We start from the raw sequence: 14,868 nt of genomic DNA, 5'->3' as shown, positions 1-14,868 counted from the left end.
ACTGGTATTTTCTCTTCCCTACCACCAGATGATGCCACTGCCTAATTTGTCATGAGATTTCTCCATTTTCGGTCCTGCCCAACAGGTAAAGAAATCTCGCCAATAGCTCTCATGTTGCACAACAGTAGGTGCATGACCGTAAGCACAAAATGTCGCAAATTCAAGAAGTTGAGGTAAACAGCAAGCAGTCATTCAAGAGATATTGTAGCCTCCCTGCCCATGCACAGGAATATTTGGCTCAGCTGTTTGTGAAAACATGCCTAGTGATTAGATGGATTTACTTACTGTATTCTGAAAATGTTGCTGGGCTCCTTTAAAACCATTGTTCTTTTGTCAGTGGTAGCATGCTATACACTTGATATTTGGTGTTAGGGATAGTGATTACTTTTACACTGATATGAAGGAGCAATACTGCAACACGTCGAACATTTACTAGGTACACATGAATCCTATGCTGGTGCTTCCACAAAACTGCTTGTATGACCGCATTGCATAGGCTGTGCAAGGAATGGGAGGACTTTTTGTAATTTGTCATCATAATCTCTCTGCATGACTGTGTACATTTGCAAAAAGTCAGTGTATTTCTTTATACTTCTCAATTAACATATGCCTGAACTTCTGCTGTCAAGTAAAACTTCCTCTCATACTTTGAGCTACCTCTGGAGCTCACCCTGCTCAATTTTGACTTGGAAGTGTTCCTATTTTGTCTCCGACTTTGTGGCTGAATAAATAAGTATACAGATGACCTCTTCATCCCACAGTGCTCATTTCTGGCCCAGGAAAATCTGGGTTAAATACTGCAGTGCATATATATTGCAATAAAAATCCTTCGCAGATGTATGCCAATCTGAGGAACTGCAAAGATAGCGAAGTGTATAAGCGACTTCTCACACTCTTAAAGAAGTACTGAGCGTCTGTTTGTTGGCAGTTCTTGTGATGATTCTAACCGATGCTTTGGTCTTGCGGCCACTACAGGGCACCCATGCAGGCGGCGTTGCTGGACAACTCAATCAGCTTTCACCGTCACAGCCATACAAACTCCTAGCTGGCCTTCAACATGGAGATAATAAAATGCGATGCGAGAAGCAACAATTACAGATTGCTGGAGGAAAAAAAAAAAGAAAAGCAACTCCTGCAATAAAGTATATTCCAAAAGGGAAAAATGGGCGAGTTGGTATGGAAGCATGGCTTAGCCAAAGTATACTCCAGTGAAGTATATGCAAGGCAACGTTTATTTTATAATCATTAATAATTACATTTTACAGCAGATTCGTAGTGATGGCTTCCATGCAGGCTGCATTGCAGCATGACCGTGTCAGCATTCAGCGCTGCAGCCATACAAACTCCTAGCCGACCTCCAATGTCAAGTCGGTTTAAGACGACTTGATAAAAAAAAAATTAATGAATTACTGCTTTGAAAAAAAACTTGCATATTCAAATGAGATATACGCAAGGTAACTATTATATTACAATCATTTATTAATATGTTTCAAAGCAAATTCAGGGCGTCATCACACGCCGGCCTTCACTGCCACACGTAAACCGTTGCGGAACTCCCCTTGACAGCTTCACTGTAAAATTGTGGGGTTTAACGTCCAAAAACTGCACAAAAGATAATGAGAAACGCTGTAGTGAAGAACGCCGGATTCATTTTGATCACCTGAGGTTTTTTATTGTGCCCCTAAATATAAGTATATAAGTGTTTTTGTATATCGCCCCCATCGAAATGCAGCCACTGCAGCTGGGAATCGGACTCACACCCTCCTGATCAGCAGCAGAACACCATAGCCACTGAGACACTATGGCAGGTAGTGTGTATGTATCACATATACATATTTATATTATCATTTATTTACACTTAAAGGCCCTATTAGGGCATTACATAGTAGTACACTCGCGCGGTGGTCGACTGTACATTACATAATATTATAAAATAAAATTTGAGCAGCATTTGTACAAGGCTGTATACAGTCAACAACCAATTTTTGGACATGCCCGATAATTTGGAGGCCTTCGCAGCACTGCTAGGTACCCCATAGAGTCATGTATTTGCAATACACACGGACTATAGGTGGCATGCGAGGTGATCCATGATGACCGGCACAGAGATTATCAGGATCGCTGACTGTGCATCTGTGTTGTAGCATGCCGAGCTTATTTTCGTCGGCTGCGGAAAAAGGCAGCGATGGCGCAATCTTTTACGAAGCAGCTGTCTTTAGCAGACATGATGGATCACCTCCAAACCTGCAAAAAAAAAGGATCCCATGTATAATACAAGGCAAGGAAGTTCTGAATGCCGGCTATCTAATTTGTTCATGAAAGGAAAAATTGGCATCCACCCGTATGTAGCACGAAGCTACAAAGGAAACACACACAGGTTTTACAGAAACAAAGCTCCGTAGTTGAAGAAAAATTCATGCTGGTTCGAATTTATCCTCGACTACGAAGCTTTGTTTCTGAGAAACCTGGGTGGGTTTCCTTTGTAGCTTCGTGCTACATACGGGTGGATGCCAATTTTCCTTTCATGAACCTTCCACCACCTTGCAGAATTCTGCATAACTGATTTGCCCTATCTAATTTTTTACAGCGTCTGTCAAGGCATGTAGCGTTCAAGTTTTACTATATTCAAAGACTGTTTATATACCTAGTTGTCGCACGTTCAAGGAAGACTCGTATGAATTTGAGTTTACTTTTGACAAAGGCAGTCGTATCAATATGGCCGAGCTTTTTGTTGTATTTTACAGTCGTCCTGTTCGCACACTTTGCGACGCCTTGCGCCCCTTAAATACATAAACGACAGTCTTGAATATACTAATTCATGCCCCGCGTAAATATAGATGACTATCGTGCATATCCAGCAGGGCGTGCATGCTTGTTGCATGGTACACAGGGGTTTTTGCATTTCACCCCCATTGAAATTTAGCCACCGCAGCCAGGATCGAAAAAATTTGATTGTTTCTTTTGTTCAAACAAAGAGTGGTATGCATAGTTCTTCAAGCACAATTTAAAACATTGAGAACCCGTCATAAAACTACTGCGCTTTTTAAAATGTAAGACCGGAAAAGTACTTAAACACACTCCCGCGGACTTGCATAATGTCACATAAAGCTTGCACGTTAATACAATCGTCCGTTTCTCAAATTAATGCACTGTTCATTTTCTGCTGGCACTCGAAAACCAGACACAGTTGCCTAACGAGTCTACAAATAATCAACTGCGGTAGCATTTCGACAGCCTTATGACGTCGTAGGGCATTGGTGCGAACTCGTTAGCTTGTGTCTTTTCGTGCTGCGTAGAACGTCCGGTTCACATGAACTATATAGTCACATCGTCGGAAAAGCTAAATTTTTATAATACTAATAAATATCCGGGGACACCTAAGCACTTCTTATGAGTTGTGAACGCGAAAGCATTAATGTCCAGTTGAACGCCGCTGAGCAATACTTCGTGTCTTGTGCTGCAAGTAATGTTTTCGAGTTTTGCTGCGGGGTATGTTATCAAGTTTTGCGTGTAAATTGGTGCGGGTTATTGTTTTTGTACAGTTTCTATGTTAGCTGTAGACCGGAATCATTTGGACGATATTGCTGCGAAATCAAGGACGCCGCATGCCCCTGAATTCCTGCTCGACGAGAGACCAAAGAAGCAGCAGCAGCCTTGACCAAGGCCAGCAGGCGCGCGTAGCAGCTAAGCCCAGTGTGGGTGAGAGAGAGAGATAAGGACCCTGCGACTGCCTCGCTGACGACAACCCGTCTCGCCCCGCGGCGTTGCGTCGCCGTATCTGCTCCGTCGAGTCGCGCTGGTGACGTGGTGTCATGGCAATGTCCTCTCCCCTCACACAACACCTAATGCGCTAGCGCGGCAGCAGGTGTTCCGATTCACCCGCTCTGCTCCGTTTAGGCACTTTCGTGACATGGCTTCGTAGCCAATGGAAATTTAGGTGCCATTTCGCTGCTACAGACGCCGGCTTTTTCACTCAATGGGCCATTTGATGCTTTCGCATCAATAACTAAGTTTTTTTTTTTTATTTAAGTTCAAGGAAAGGAGCCACTGTTCTGTCACTCAGTACATATTGCTTAATTATACACGCATGCACCCTCTTTCTCTCGTCACAGTACGAGCGCTGACACCCCTATTAGTGTACTGGCAGCCCTTCAGAGCTATTTCGGACATACCTGTGGTGATTTTAGCCTTTGGGGGCAGTAAAAGGCATGCATTAATTTTTTCAGACTGCCCAATTTTTCGGACATTTTCGTGAAAAGGGAGTTCAAGAATAGTGCTCAATCCTTTTTAGGGACCCAAAGCAGGAGTAGCATTTGGAGGTACAAAAAGAACAAATAACTGTAAGAAAAGGACGCAAAAGGTGCGAAATAAGTACACTGTGTGCTCCTTCAAGACCAATTTTGTTTACTATAGAAGGATGGTGAAATTGGAAGTTATTCATTGTAAGCAGTGCAAAAATTGACGAAGACGACTTAGGGAGAACACAGGATGAACGCTGTCTGTCGGCTGAAAGTTTATTGAAAAAACGTACGAACATAAATCAGCATCCTTGGAAAAAACAAAAATCCCCATAAGGTCATGTGATCAAAAAGATCGTGAGCCACCAAGTAAATCAATTTTTTTTACAGCATAATCAAAGCCTTGCTCACGCACATGCCTTCATGTTTTACAATGTAAAATGTAAGGGTGTGCGAATAGTGATTTTGAGACCGAATCGAATACGAATTGAATAGAGTGCCACAAGCGAATTGAATCAAATATCGAATAGTTTTCTAATAGCTTTTGAATAATCAACAGCTGTTGTCACAATTAATATAAAACAATGTTCACATCCTAGCATTCTTAAAGTTAGCACGTTTCTGTCATTACATAGCACATTAAGAAGCGTTTATTGAAAGCACGAACGAAGCCTTAGGAGCAAACAAGTAGTTCCTTCGTATGCACAGGACTCTTCAGAGAGCGTGAATGATCGCTGTATAGACTATAAAGTTCACCTACATAAGTGACCTAGCCTGCTCCATTACGCAAGTTCTCATGTTTTATGTTTATACTACGCCCTGCGGGGGTGAAAATTTAACATACTTTTGCTCCAATATTATGTTTAATTGGGTGCAGTTGATGTTTTGAAATATTGTAAAAGCATTTGAAAAATATTCAAATTTACGAATAGTGACTATTCGATTCGGGCCACTATTCGATTCATTATTCGAAAGTTTCGAATATTTGCACACCCCTAGTAAAATGCTTCAGCTATTTCACATGTGTGCTGATCACGATGCCCGATGATTACCGATGTGCTTGCTTACAGAGCATGCTTATAGAGCCATGGCCTTGTGGTTGAGTGTCCACCTCGGCTGCAGGAGGCCAACGGTTACTCACCGGTTAAAAATGTGCACACGCATCCCTGGCTTTATTGATGGGTGAACAGTCCTAGGAAAGGAGCCCACACCATGCAAAATCCCTTTAGAACCCTATGGGCACTTAGGTTGTCACAACTTTGGCTGCGCATGTATAGCAGTAGAAAAATATTTTGTCCTTGGGTGGCAGTCATGCTTCCACCATCTCCTGCACCATGCTCTGTCCTCTCCAAGTGGTTCAAAAATGTACAAATCATCATGCAAGAGGTCCAGTGAAATAGGTGGGTGAGCAAGATACTGAAAAGACTTAAGAGTTGAAAATGTGGAACAAGCAATGGGGGGTTGGTTGTTATGTAGGTGCAGAGCACGTTTATTTTTATTTATTTACAAGTTCCTTACAGGCTCTAAATAGGAGTATTATGTGAGGGTGGTGTGAGGGGGCGGGGGCATTACATAATAATTAAAGAAAAAAAGAAACAGAACATATCAAAAGGAACAAGAACAACACATTATACAAGGGCTAAATGTAGTAAAAATAATGTAAGAACAGTTAAAGCAATAATTAACAACATAGTGTACAGTTTTGTTTTGTGCAGAAATAATTCAATACATAATAGATAAATGATTACAAGCAATATTAAATTGGCAATCACTAGACAGTCATAGATGGTTTCATAGATTGCGTTTCTAAAGGCTTTGGAATCGTGAATATCAGCAGTGCTATTAGGCAGGTCATTCCAATGACTGATTGCACAAGGAAGCGCAGATGCATTGAAGGCTTCTGTGCGGTCGAAAAGACGACCTCCACAACATCATAGATCAATTACATGGGAAAAGGTGGTTCTTGAGGGAACATGTATATTCGTCACTACTGTCTGCACTCCACCAATGATCCACTTTTGTTCGTTTCATTTACTTTTATCCATTGCAGGTATTGAGGTGCTTTCCTGCACCTCATCTTAAGCCCAGCTCACATGCAGTACGAGCTGGGTTCGTCCTGTGTTTCAAGTAAAAATGGCCAAAAATGAGCTCAGCTCGTCGATAATACTTTTTATTTTCAAGCAATGCCATGAACGAGATGGTTTCATCTCAGTGGTTTGTCATGCTTTTGGTAGATGGCATCACACAATCCTTGGGACAGTGCAAGTAGGAGCGAGTTATTCTGTCGGAGGAAGTAAAACATGCTGGCAACTGAGGTCTTTAAAATTAATTTGTCAATTTTTGGTTAGAATTCAGAATAATGGCATGGCAGGAAAGAGGTTAATCGCATTTTAAATGCAGTTTCTAGGAATAAGTAAAAGATATAGCAGCAAAATTACGGTTTAGTGCACAGCCCAGCATTTATTTTGCCATAACAAGGAGTCCTAGATTTATTTTGGTAAGATCACACCAATGCGAGACACTTTATCCCTTTCAAGTGCTGTGTACCGAATTGTGTACGCCGAGATTGTGCATCAAGAGCAAAAGCATTGACGAAAGTAATGATATTTCAAATGTGTTGCATACGTCTTGAAACTCTTTTGATTGGCGTGGTGCTGCAAGTTTGAATAATGCGTGTAAAATGTTTTAGGAAAACGAGTGGGAAGGTAGCCGGTTGTGTTTAGTGGGAAGGTAGCCCTAGGTGTGTACAGTGGGGGCAGTAGCCACCACAGGTTCTAAACCAGTGGGGGCATGCCCCCACACTTTCGCATTTGATGTTTCACGTAAGCGTGCTATGGTGGCTACATGGGATGGCATCAGCGTCATCTGATTGACATAGACTCCGGATGAGGAACAAAACACGAAAAATAGGCCAAGGGCGCTGTGAGATAACCAGATAGGGAGTGTCTATTCTCCCGGCAGCCCGGGTTCCAGCTTTGGTCTCCCCGTAGCTTCATTGGTGTTTTGGAAGCGTCTCTTAGTATGCTGAATGATGACATGTTCTTTACACTTAGTATTGAAAACAATGCTTTGCAGAAGTACTTATTACAAGCAAGGTAGCCACACGTGGTAGATGCCCGGCTGCTTGCAGTTGGTGACGTGGGAATCCTCGGATCCCATAACCGCCGCACGGGCAGCGAACGTCGCGTCAAGCGCATGCATGCCAGGGAGAGTTGGGAGAGGGGAAACTTTCCTTCCGCGGGCGGCGCGTGGGAATCGCAAGCGCTATCAGCGCCACCGGGTGGGTCACGTGAGATCCCGCTGATATCGCCCGCGTCTCTTTGGTCTCCAGCAAGCGGCGACGGCGGAAGTCTCCGCCGTCGCTCCCGTATTCCCGCACGTGGTTAGTCAACCACGTTCTTGCCGCGGCAAACGCCACGGCCGTCCGTATTCCCCCAGTTGGTAAGTCGGAAGCCCTTCTATACCTAGTGTATTATTCTCTTCGAGGGAACCCTCAGCGATGTCAACTATAGCTAGCTGGCCTGCTCGAAGTGTTAGTTGCAGTCGTAATAAATGCTTTCCGAGTGTACACATGGTTGTCTATTGTTTCCTCGAGCTTGTACTGGACCGCGGTTGATGCGCAGGCATGCGCCAACCGCGGGGCTTGGTGTGTCGAGGCAGAGGGCCGTTGGCATCCCCCCATATCCCGACATTTTGGCGTTCCCAACGTGGGGCAAGCTCTTGGAAAACGGGACGACGATCTGTCTGGACCAGCGTTAGGCCTCAGCCGAAGGCGTGATTGCTAGCTATAATAGATCTGTGTGGGCTTTCTTGAGCGCGAGTTAACGCTGCGCCAGTGTCGCCGCACTCGTGTAGACGCTGAGATTTGCAGCAAGTTTTCTTTTAAGAGTACGCCCGAAGCGAGTGAGTGCAGCAGCCGACGCGGTGGTCGATTTTCCCTGTACATATGTAAATAGCATCGTTTCTGTATCTTTGGCTCTGGGAACCGGGTGCTGGAAACGCTGGCTAGGACGTCAGCGGGGCGCAGTCCCAGGAGTCTGCTCGGAAGCTGCGTGTTGAGCAGCGAGCGGGGACCACTTAGCTAGGCCTGCATCTCCTCGCGGCGGCTCATTGGAACCCTCTATGGGTCTTTTGTGGCATTGGTATCCGTCATGGACGCGATTAGGCCTAAGGCTCTGCGGAGCTGCCGGTCGCATGTTCGAAGACGACCATGCCGTGACATTTAGCGGGTGCAAGCGGATTCGCTAGTTCTTCTATTTTGCGGGCGGAATAACCGAAATCTCGGGGGACCAGAGAGCGCTTTGTTCATACGAGCATCGCCCACTTTCGCGCTGTATCGGACCGGAAAAATTCGGTCGAAGCGAATAACTTCATTCAAACGAACTGGATTGTTTTTTGTTTTTTTCTCGTTGCCGCATAAAGCTATGCGGTAGACGGGTGGTTCAGCATCGTGTCAGACGGCCGACGCTGCGGCGGCCTCTACTGCCTTAATTCTAAGTGTTTGTGGAGTGCATTTGAGCGAGTTTGCAGAACGAGTGAAGCCGCGTTGACTTGCTATTGCTGCCATGGTCCACGCTCCTGCCTGCTGTCTCGGCCCCGCCCTGTTCGCGGCCCGATGCAGCAGCACATGGCAGCCACAATGAGGGAGGCCCACCATCAAACACTCCCACGAGGATGCGTCGGTGCGAGGTTCATCGAGCCGGCGCGCGCGCCGCTTCGAGAAAGTCCTGACCCGCTGTTCCCGAGTGGACATTGCGGCGCACATCTTGAGGGCAAGCCATCTTCAGCCCCCGTCATCGTCAACCACTGTGACGGCTGCCACATGTGGGCGGCCGCCACACAGGACTGTGCTACCTATCAACGTGGATTCGGACATTTCCTGCCGGAGTTTACCATCGCATCTGCCCGGATACTTTGTCAATGCCGTCGTTCAGCGATTTCTCCGCCGTAGTGCAATATTTAAGGGTGGAGGGATGTGGGAATCCTCGGATCCCATAACTGCCGCACGGGCAGCGAACGTAGCGTCAAGCGCATGCGTGCCAGGGAGAGTTGGGAGAGGGGAAACTTTCCTTCCGCGGGCGGCGCGCGGGAATCGCAAGCGCTATCAGCGCCACCGGGTGGGTCACGTGAGATCCCGCTGATATCGCCCGGGCATTCTGTGGCCCGGGCTATGGCCCGGGTACCTGCTCTTTGGTCTCCAGCAAGCGGCGACGGCGGAAGTCTCTGCCGTCGCTCCCGTATTCCCGCACGTGGTTAGTCAACCGCGTCCCCCCCCCCCCCCCCCCCCCCCGTATTCCCCAGTTGGTAAGTCGGAAGCCCTTCTTTACCTAGTGTATTATTCTCTTCGAGGGAACCCTCAGCGATGTCAACTATAGCTAGCTGGCCTGCTCGAAGTGTTAGTTGCAGTCGTAATAAATGCTTTCCGAGTGTACACGTGGTTGTCTATTGTTTCCTCGAGCTTGTACCGGACCGCGGTTGATGCGCAGGCATGCGCCAACCGCGGGGCTTGGTGTGTCGAGGCAGAGGGCCGTTGGCATCATATCCCGACAACGTAAAGGATTCAATGGTAAAAATTAGGTACAAAAATTGTTCAACGGAATAAATTACCTAAAAGAACGACTATGCCATATAGGGTTAGAACCATAAAAATAAGGGCGAGCAAGATTTAAGCTATATCTGTGCTCGTAAAGACAGCGCATTGTTTGTCCAATATGAGCGTTCGCACTAATAAATCTCCAAAGATTTTAGCAGACTGCAGCCTTCATTTCTCTGCACTATGCTTCGTCAGTGGTCGTCGATATATATATATATATATATATATATATATATATATATAGTGAGCACATTTTGGGCATATCGTCGTCGTCATCTGTACAAACGACTCATCATCTTGTGTGAGCGTTATTTGTGCATATCGTTGTCGTTATCTGTACATACGACTCATCATCTTTTGTCTCGTGCGGTGCTGCGTCTCTGCCTCCGGCGGCTGCTCGGAAATAAAGGCATCGCATCAGTCAACGTCTCACAATATATATTATTACGATATCATCTAGAGATGCTCAAGAGACGAGCCTATAGACGAGAATATAGAGAGAGAGGTTAACTACACAATGCGACATGAGCCCCCAGACGTCGCCCCCACACATCAGATATACTTCCGGAGCCCCTGTACACACCAGTTTTTCATATGAACTCTGCGGGAGCTCATAGAAGTGAATCTAAAGAGCAATACTGAATCATTCCATACTGGTATTTTCATTTCACAAGAACAGTTATTGGCTTGAGTTCGCCTCAAGTGACAAACGTCACTTTTCTGCCGAGCCTACCCTCATCCTTGAGATGAAAATAAATTTGAATTTGAATTACTGGAGAAAATGATGGCCAAGCTTCTCTTCTCTGAATTTTGTTGATACGTCAGTGTGGTACGTCATAGATTTTAAATATTTTTAAGTATTTTCTTGTATTTTGGCGCAGGAAAGTTCCTCAATATTGTTAGTCTGCACCCTTGATTTGTTTAGAATTTAATGTAGTCCTTTACTGATAAACAATTAGCTAGTTCCGAGTAGACACTGTCAAAATCCATAGATCTGCTTCATGTTTACACAATGAAGCAGCACTCTGCTTTCTAACCTGCATACCAAGGCACCCTCAAGGCTCAAGCATAGTCATTTAGCATGCTGAAATAGGTGCAACTTGTCATTCATGCTGCAGGTACCATGTTTCTCTGACATGAGTGACTGGAGAAAGTACCACCTGTGGACATTTCTTGGCTCCCTTTGGCTATCAAAAACACAGAACCCTCTATACATATAATGGGCAGAACCCTAATGACTAGCATGAACATTAAGGCTTCTGCAAGAAAGCTGCATTTTGCTAATCCATTGCCATGAAAAGGTGAAGAATTTTAAGTTACCATATGCTGCCTCTTATTGAAACTACTTGTGGTCCTCTGCACCTTATTTTCACAGAAAAGACTGTAGTTCTTAAAGGGGCACTAAAGAGGAATATTAAGCTCAGCTGTATTAGAGAATTATTTTTCTGCAATAGAAAAATAGCCACTCTTACTGTAAGAAAGAAGAGGCTTGGTAAGCCACAAAGGACTAAAAAAAAATTGCACCATCTTCCCATAGGGGAACCCTGAGTAGTATGCGAAGCAGCCATGGGGTCAACTCAAGGTAGTTTTATCAGCTGTATAAACTTGGACATGCAGCAGCACCAGCAACGCGCAGAACTGTTGTTGACGCCGTCGGCGTTTTGCCCGCGTTCGCACCAAACGCGCGCGGACTTGGTGACTGTTGCCGGTGCCTCTGGGGCGCCTACCGTCGCGCTTCTAACTTAAGCTGCTTCGCATTATCGCCCGCGGAGTCGCAGGTGTTGCCATTCGTTCCGCAATCCAGAGAGGAGCGTCGGAGAGGAGGAATGCCGAGAGGAGAGATGAGACAAGGAGAGAAGGGGGAGGAGGATGCGCATGCGCAGTAGGGGTGTGGACGCCGCATGGCGGAGGGAGGGAGTGACATAGCCCCGACCATAAGCTGCTTCGCATCTAAAACGAGACGGGTGGCAGCACTGCCTGGAGTTTCCACTCCAGCTTGCCAGGATGCCATGATTTTCACAGAATCTACTCGGGTCTAGTTAATTGTTTGTTGGCAAACAAGGACTATGTTGCATTGTGAAGAAGCCAACAACTCAACCTAGCTACATTTGAGAAGTTTTCTTGAGCCAGAAAGGCTCAAGTTCAAGAAAATACTTTTGACATTCATGAGGCCATGCCGGTGTACCAATGATGAACTTTAGACATACAATTCAGGGAAGCTTGGTCTTCATTTTCTCTGCTAGTAACCAGCCCTCTTTCATCAAATAAATGAAAACGCTTTGAAAGGATAATTTACCAATCTAAACTTACTTGATATTGCTCTTTAGTGTCCCTTTAGGAGAATTTCACTACACCACCACTCCTGCAGAAGCTGCTGTAGTGCAGGTAGTTCTGAATGAACTGACTGGCACCTATGCTTGGAAACACCTTGTTTATTTGTCAAATAATGCTTTTCAAGAGAGTGAGTGTGTGTGTCCCTTTTTTCTTTTCTTTTAGTGTGGCATCAGTAAAGAAGCAGTAAAGAAACCGAGAGTCGGTTTGCTGTGTCCATCCATCCTTTCCGTTACGCCATTGTCATCAGGCTGCCTATGGAGGCAGCCTCACTTTCACCAAAGAAATACAAAAATACAAAATTTTCCTACCACCACCATGAAGTATCCAACTCATGCCAGCAGGCGGCCTATTAACCACATATCTCCTAGTGTGTGGTTCGGCTACGACTACGTACGAAAAAGGGTGCGCACTATTCTGCAAGTTGCCTATCACTCAAGCGCTCTTTCTGTGCTGTTCCCATGCTATATTCTTCTACATTTCAAATACAGGAATAAAAGTTTTGCGCCAGAACTTTGATAGTAGCATATGATGCAAGTTTCACTCACTTTCGATGAACTGCGGCCCGACTTGTTTGAAGAGATGTTTCGAGGGAGCTTGTGATCATGGTATAGTGGTCCTCATCACGCGACACATATCATTATTTTATCACACTCGGGAATCGATGAGGCAGACAGTTCGATGCAGAGCTGCTTTCTGTGTTGGAAGCATTTGTCAAGGTTATGACATCCATAGGTTAGCAGTAAAATAAGGGCTAGCAGCTCCGAAAGATTTGAAGTGTTATGTCTCCTGACACCCAGCTGTTCTGAAGACTGCAGAGATATTTTGTTAGGATGGGCTCTCAGCAGCAAGCAGCTTGTGTTGCGACGGAGTAGGTGAACCACAGCTAGGCAACTGGCCACAGCCGTCTAGAGCCGAGAGATCAGGCAGTGACTTGTTTGAACAGATGTTTGGAGGGAGCTTAATTGTGATCATGATATTGTGGTCCTCATCACGCGATGCATATCATTATTTCATCACGCTCGGGAATCAATGAGGCAGACAGTTCAATGTAGAGCTGCTTTCTGTGTTGGAAGCATCTGTCAAGATTATGGCATCTATAGCTCGCAGTAAAATAAGGGCTAGCAGCTCCGAAAGATTTGAAAGTGTTATGTCTCCCGACACCCGGCTGTTCTGAAGACTGCAGAGATGTTTTGTTAGGATGGGCTCTCGGCAGCAAGCAGCTGGTGTTACGACGGAGTAGGTGAACCACAGCTAGGCAACTGGCCACAGCCGTCTGGAGCCAAGAGATCAGGCAGTGACGAAATACTCTTCCTATGTCCCAAATTTTTCGCCACCTTCAATCTTGGTGCATTTTATGCGTGTCTCCCCCACCCCCCCTTTCGTACCATCACCCCCCTCCCTTCCTTAAAACTCTCATTTTCCGTCAGTCACTGTAACTCTCTTAACATTCACCTGGTTGTTGAACGGCGTGGTGGCCCCCAACATTCCTATATTTGTATTTACCTTTTTAAGGCACACTGCGTATCTGTTGCCACCATTCACCTACCTTCCCTCCTACCTTTTTGTCATGGCGCGTGATGTCAGTCGGGCGAGCTATCCGATTTGCTACCCACATTGCGCCATTGACAATTTTTTTTCAACTTTATGGTGAACAAATGTTCTTTGTAATAGTTGGAATGTTGGTTAATTTGTTTCTATAAAAAAAAAGTTACAGAAAGAGAATACACTACTTCAATTTAGCACTACACTCAAGCACTTCCGGCACACAGCAAGTGTCGTCTGCTTCATGTTTATTTGAACTGTGCAGTCAGTGTTGGTCTCGAGGTTTCTTTTCCCGAGGTCCATGAATCGCCCTTGTTGCATTGTGGGCTGCAAATATTGCAATTGGCGACATGTCAAGCTGTGACAATGTGTCCCTCTGCAAGGCAACAGACGAGCAGAGTGGCTGCAGTGCATTGGGCTGTTGGTATCCAATCGGCAGCAGGATCTACGTGATTACAGCAGTCACTTCACGCTGGAGGATAACTACCACAATAGAGAGTTTCAGTATGTCTGGTATTCCAGTAAATGCAGGCAGACTCGGCAATTGGCTGGATGGGCAGAGGCGCGAATGCGAGTGGCCCGCACCGCAGGGTCCAACCATCTGGTGGCACAGAGCTCAACCAGACAAACAAAGAGCTAATTTAGCAGTAACCAATGTATTCTACTTTGGCAGCTGGTGTACATTTTCGGTAACAGCGTAATCGTGAACACATTGTCTTTTTAAATGTTTAAAATGTTTTACGCTTGGTTACAGCAGTATCAGCTGTGTTTGGCTGGTTGAACTGAGCGCCACCAGGTGGCTGCACCGTGCAGGCCACTCATGTTTGAGCCTCTGCCCATCTGTCAAAACGCACACCTGGCGCAAGTTTACCGGAACAGCGGAGACGCTTGGTGCTGCGACAGAAAGCTCGCAATGCACGCTGCTTGGATAGCTGCCGCTGGGGATCGACGGCCAGTTGGCTAGCAGAGAGGCTTCGTGCGCTAGCTCCAAAACACCGGAAGTAGACGAAACGGCATCACGTCATGACGCAGAGCCAGTGAAGGCAGAGCTTAGCCTTGATTGCTCGGTGAACGAGTTGAGGAGGAAAAGCATGGCTAGGGAGGAGGGCAACTGGTAATTGTCCATAAGTTCGCTTGCATTGTGGCGTGAATGTTTTAGTG

The 14,868-nt window shown here is 45.8% G+C and overlaps 1 long non-coding RNA gene across 1 annotated transcript; it reads right to left on the bottom strand.

Moving 5' to 3' along the window:
* Nucleotides 1–2,056: 2,056 nt before the first annotated feature.
* LOC125942050 (uncharacterized) lies at nucleotides 2,057–12,891 on the bottom strand. The gene is made up of 3 exons (XR_007464757.1): nucleotides 12,711–12,891; nucleotides 5,380–5,430; nucleotides 2,057–2,244 (listed from the first exon to the last, which is right to left on the bottom strand). It is a non-coding gene; the product is annotated as an uncharacterized LOC125942050 (long non-coding RNA).
* Between the last annotated feature and the right edge of the window lie 1,977 nt (nucleotides 12,892–14,868).

Source organism: Dermacentor silvarum, chromosome 1 (genome assembly GCF_013339745.2).
Source record: "Dermacentor silvarum isolate Dsil-2018 chromosome 1, BIME_Dsil_1.4, whole genome shotgun sequence".
NCBI lineage: Eukaryota > Metazoa > Arthropoda > Arachnida > Ixodida > Ixodidae > Dermacentor > Dermacentor silvarum.
The sequence above is the reverse complement of the archived record's forward strand: the minus strand, read 5'-3'. Positions and strand labels throughout refer to the sequence as shown.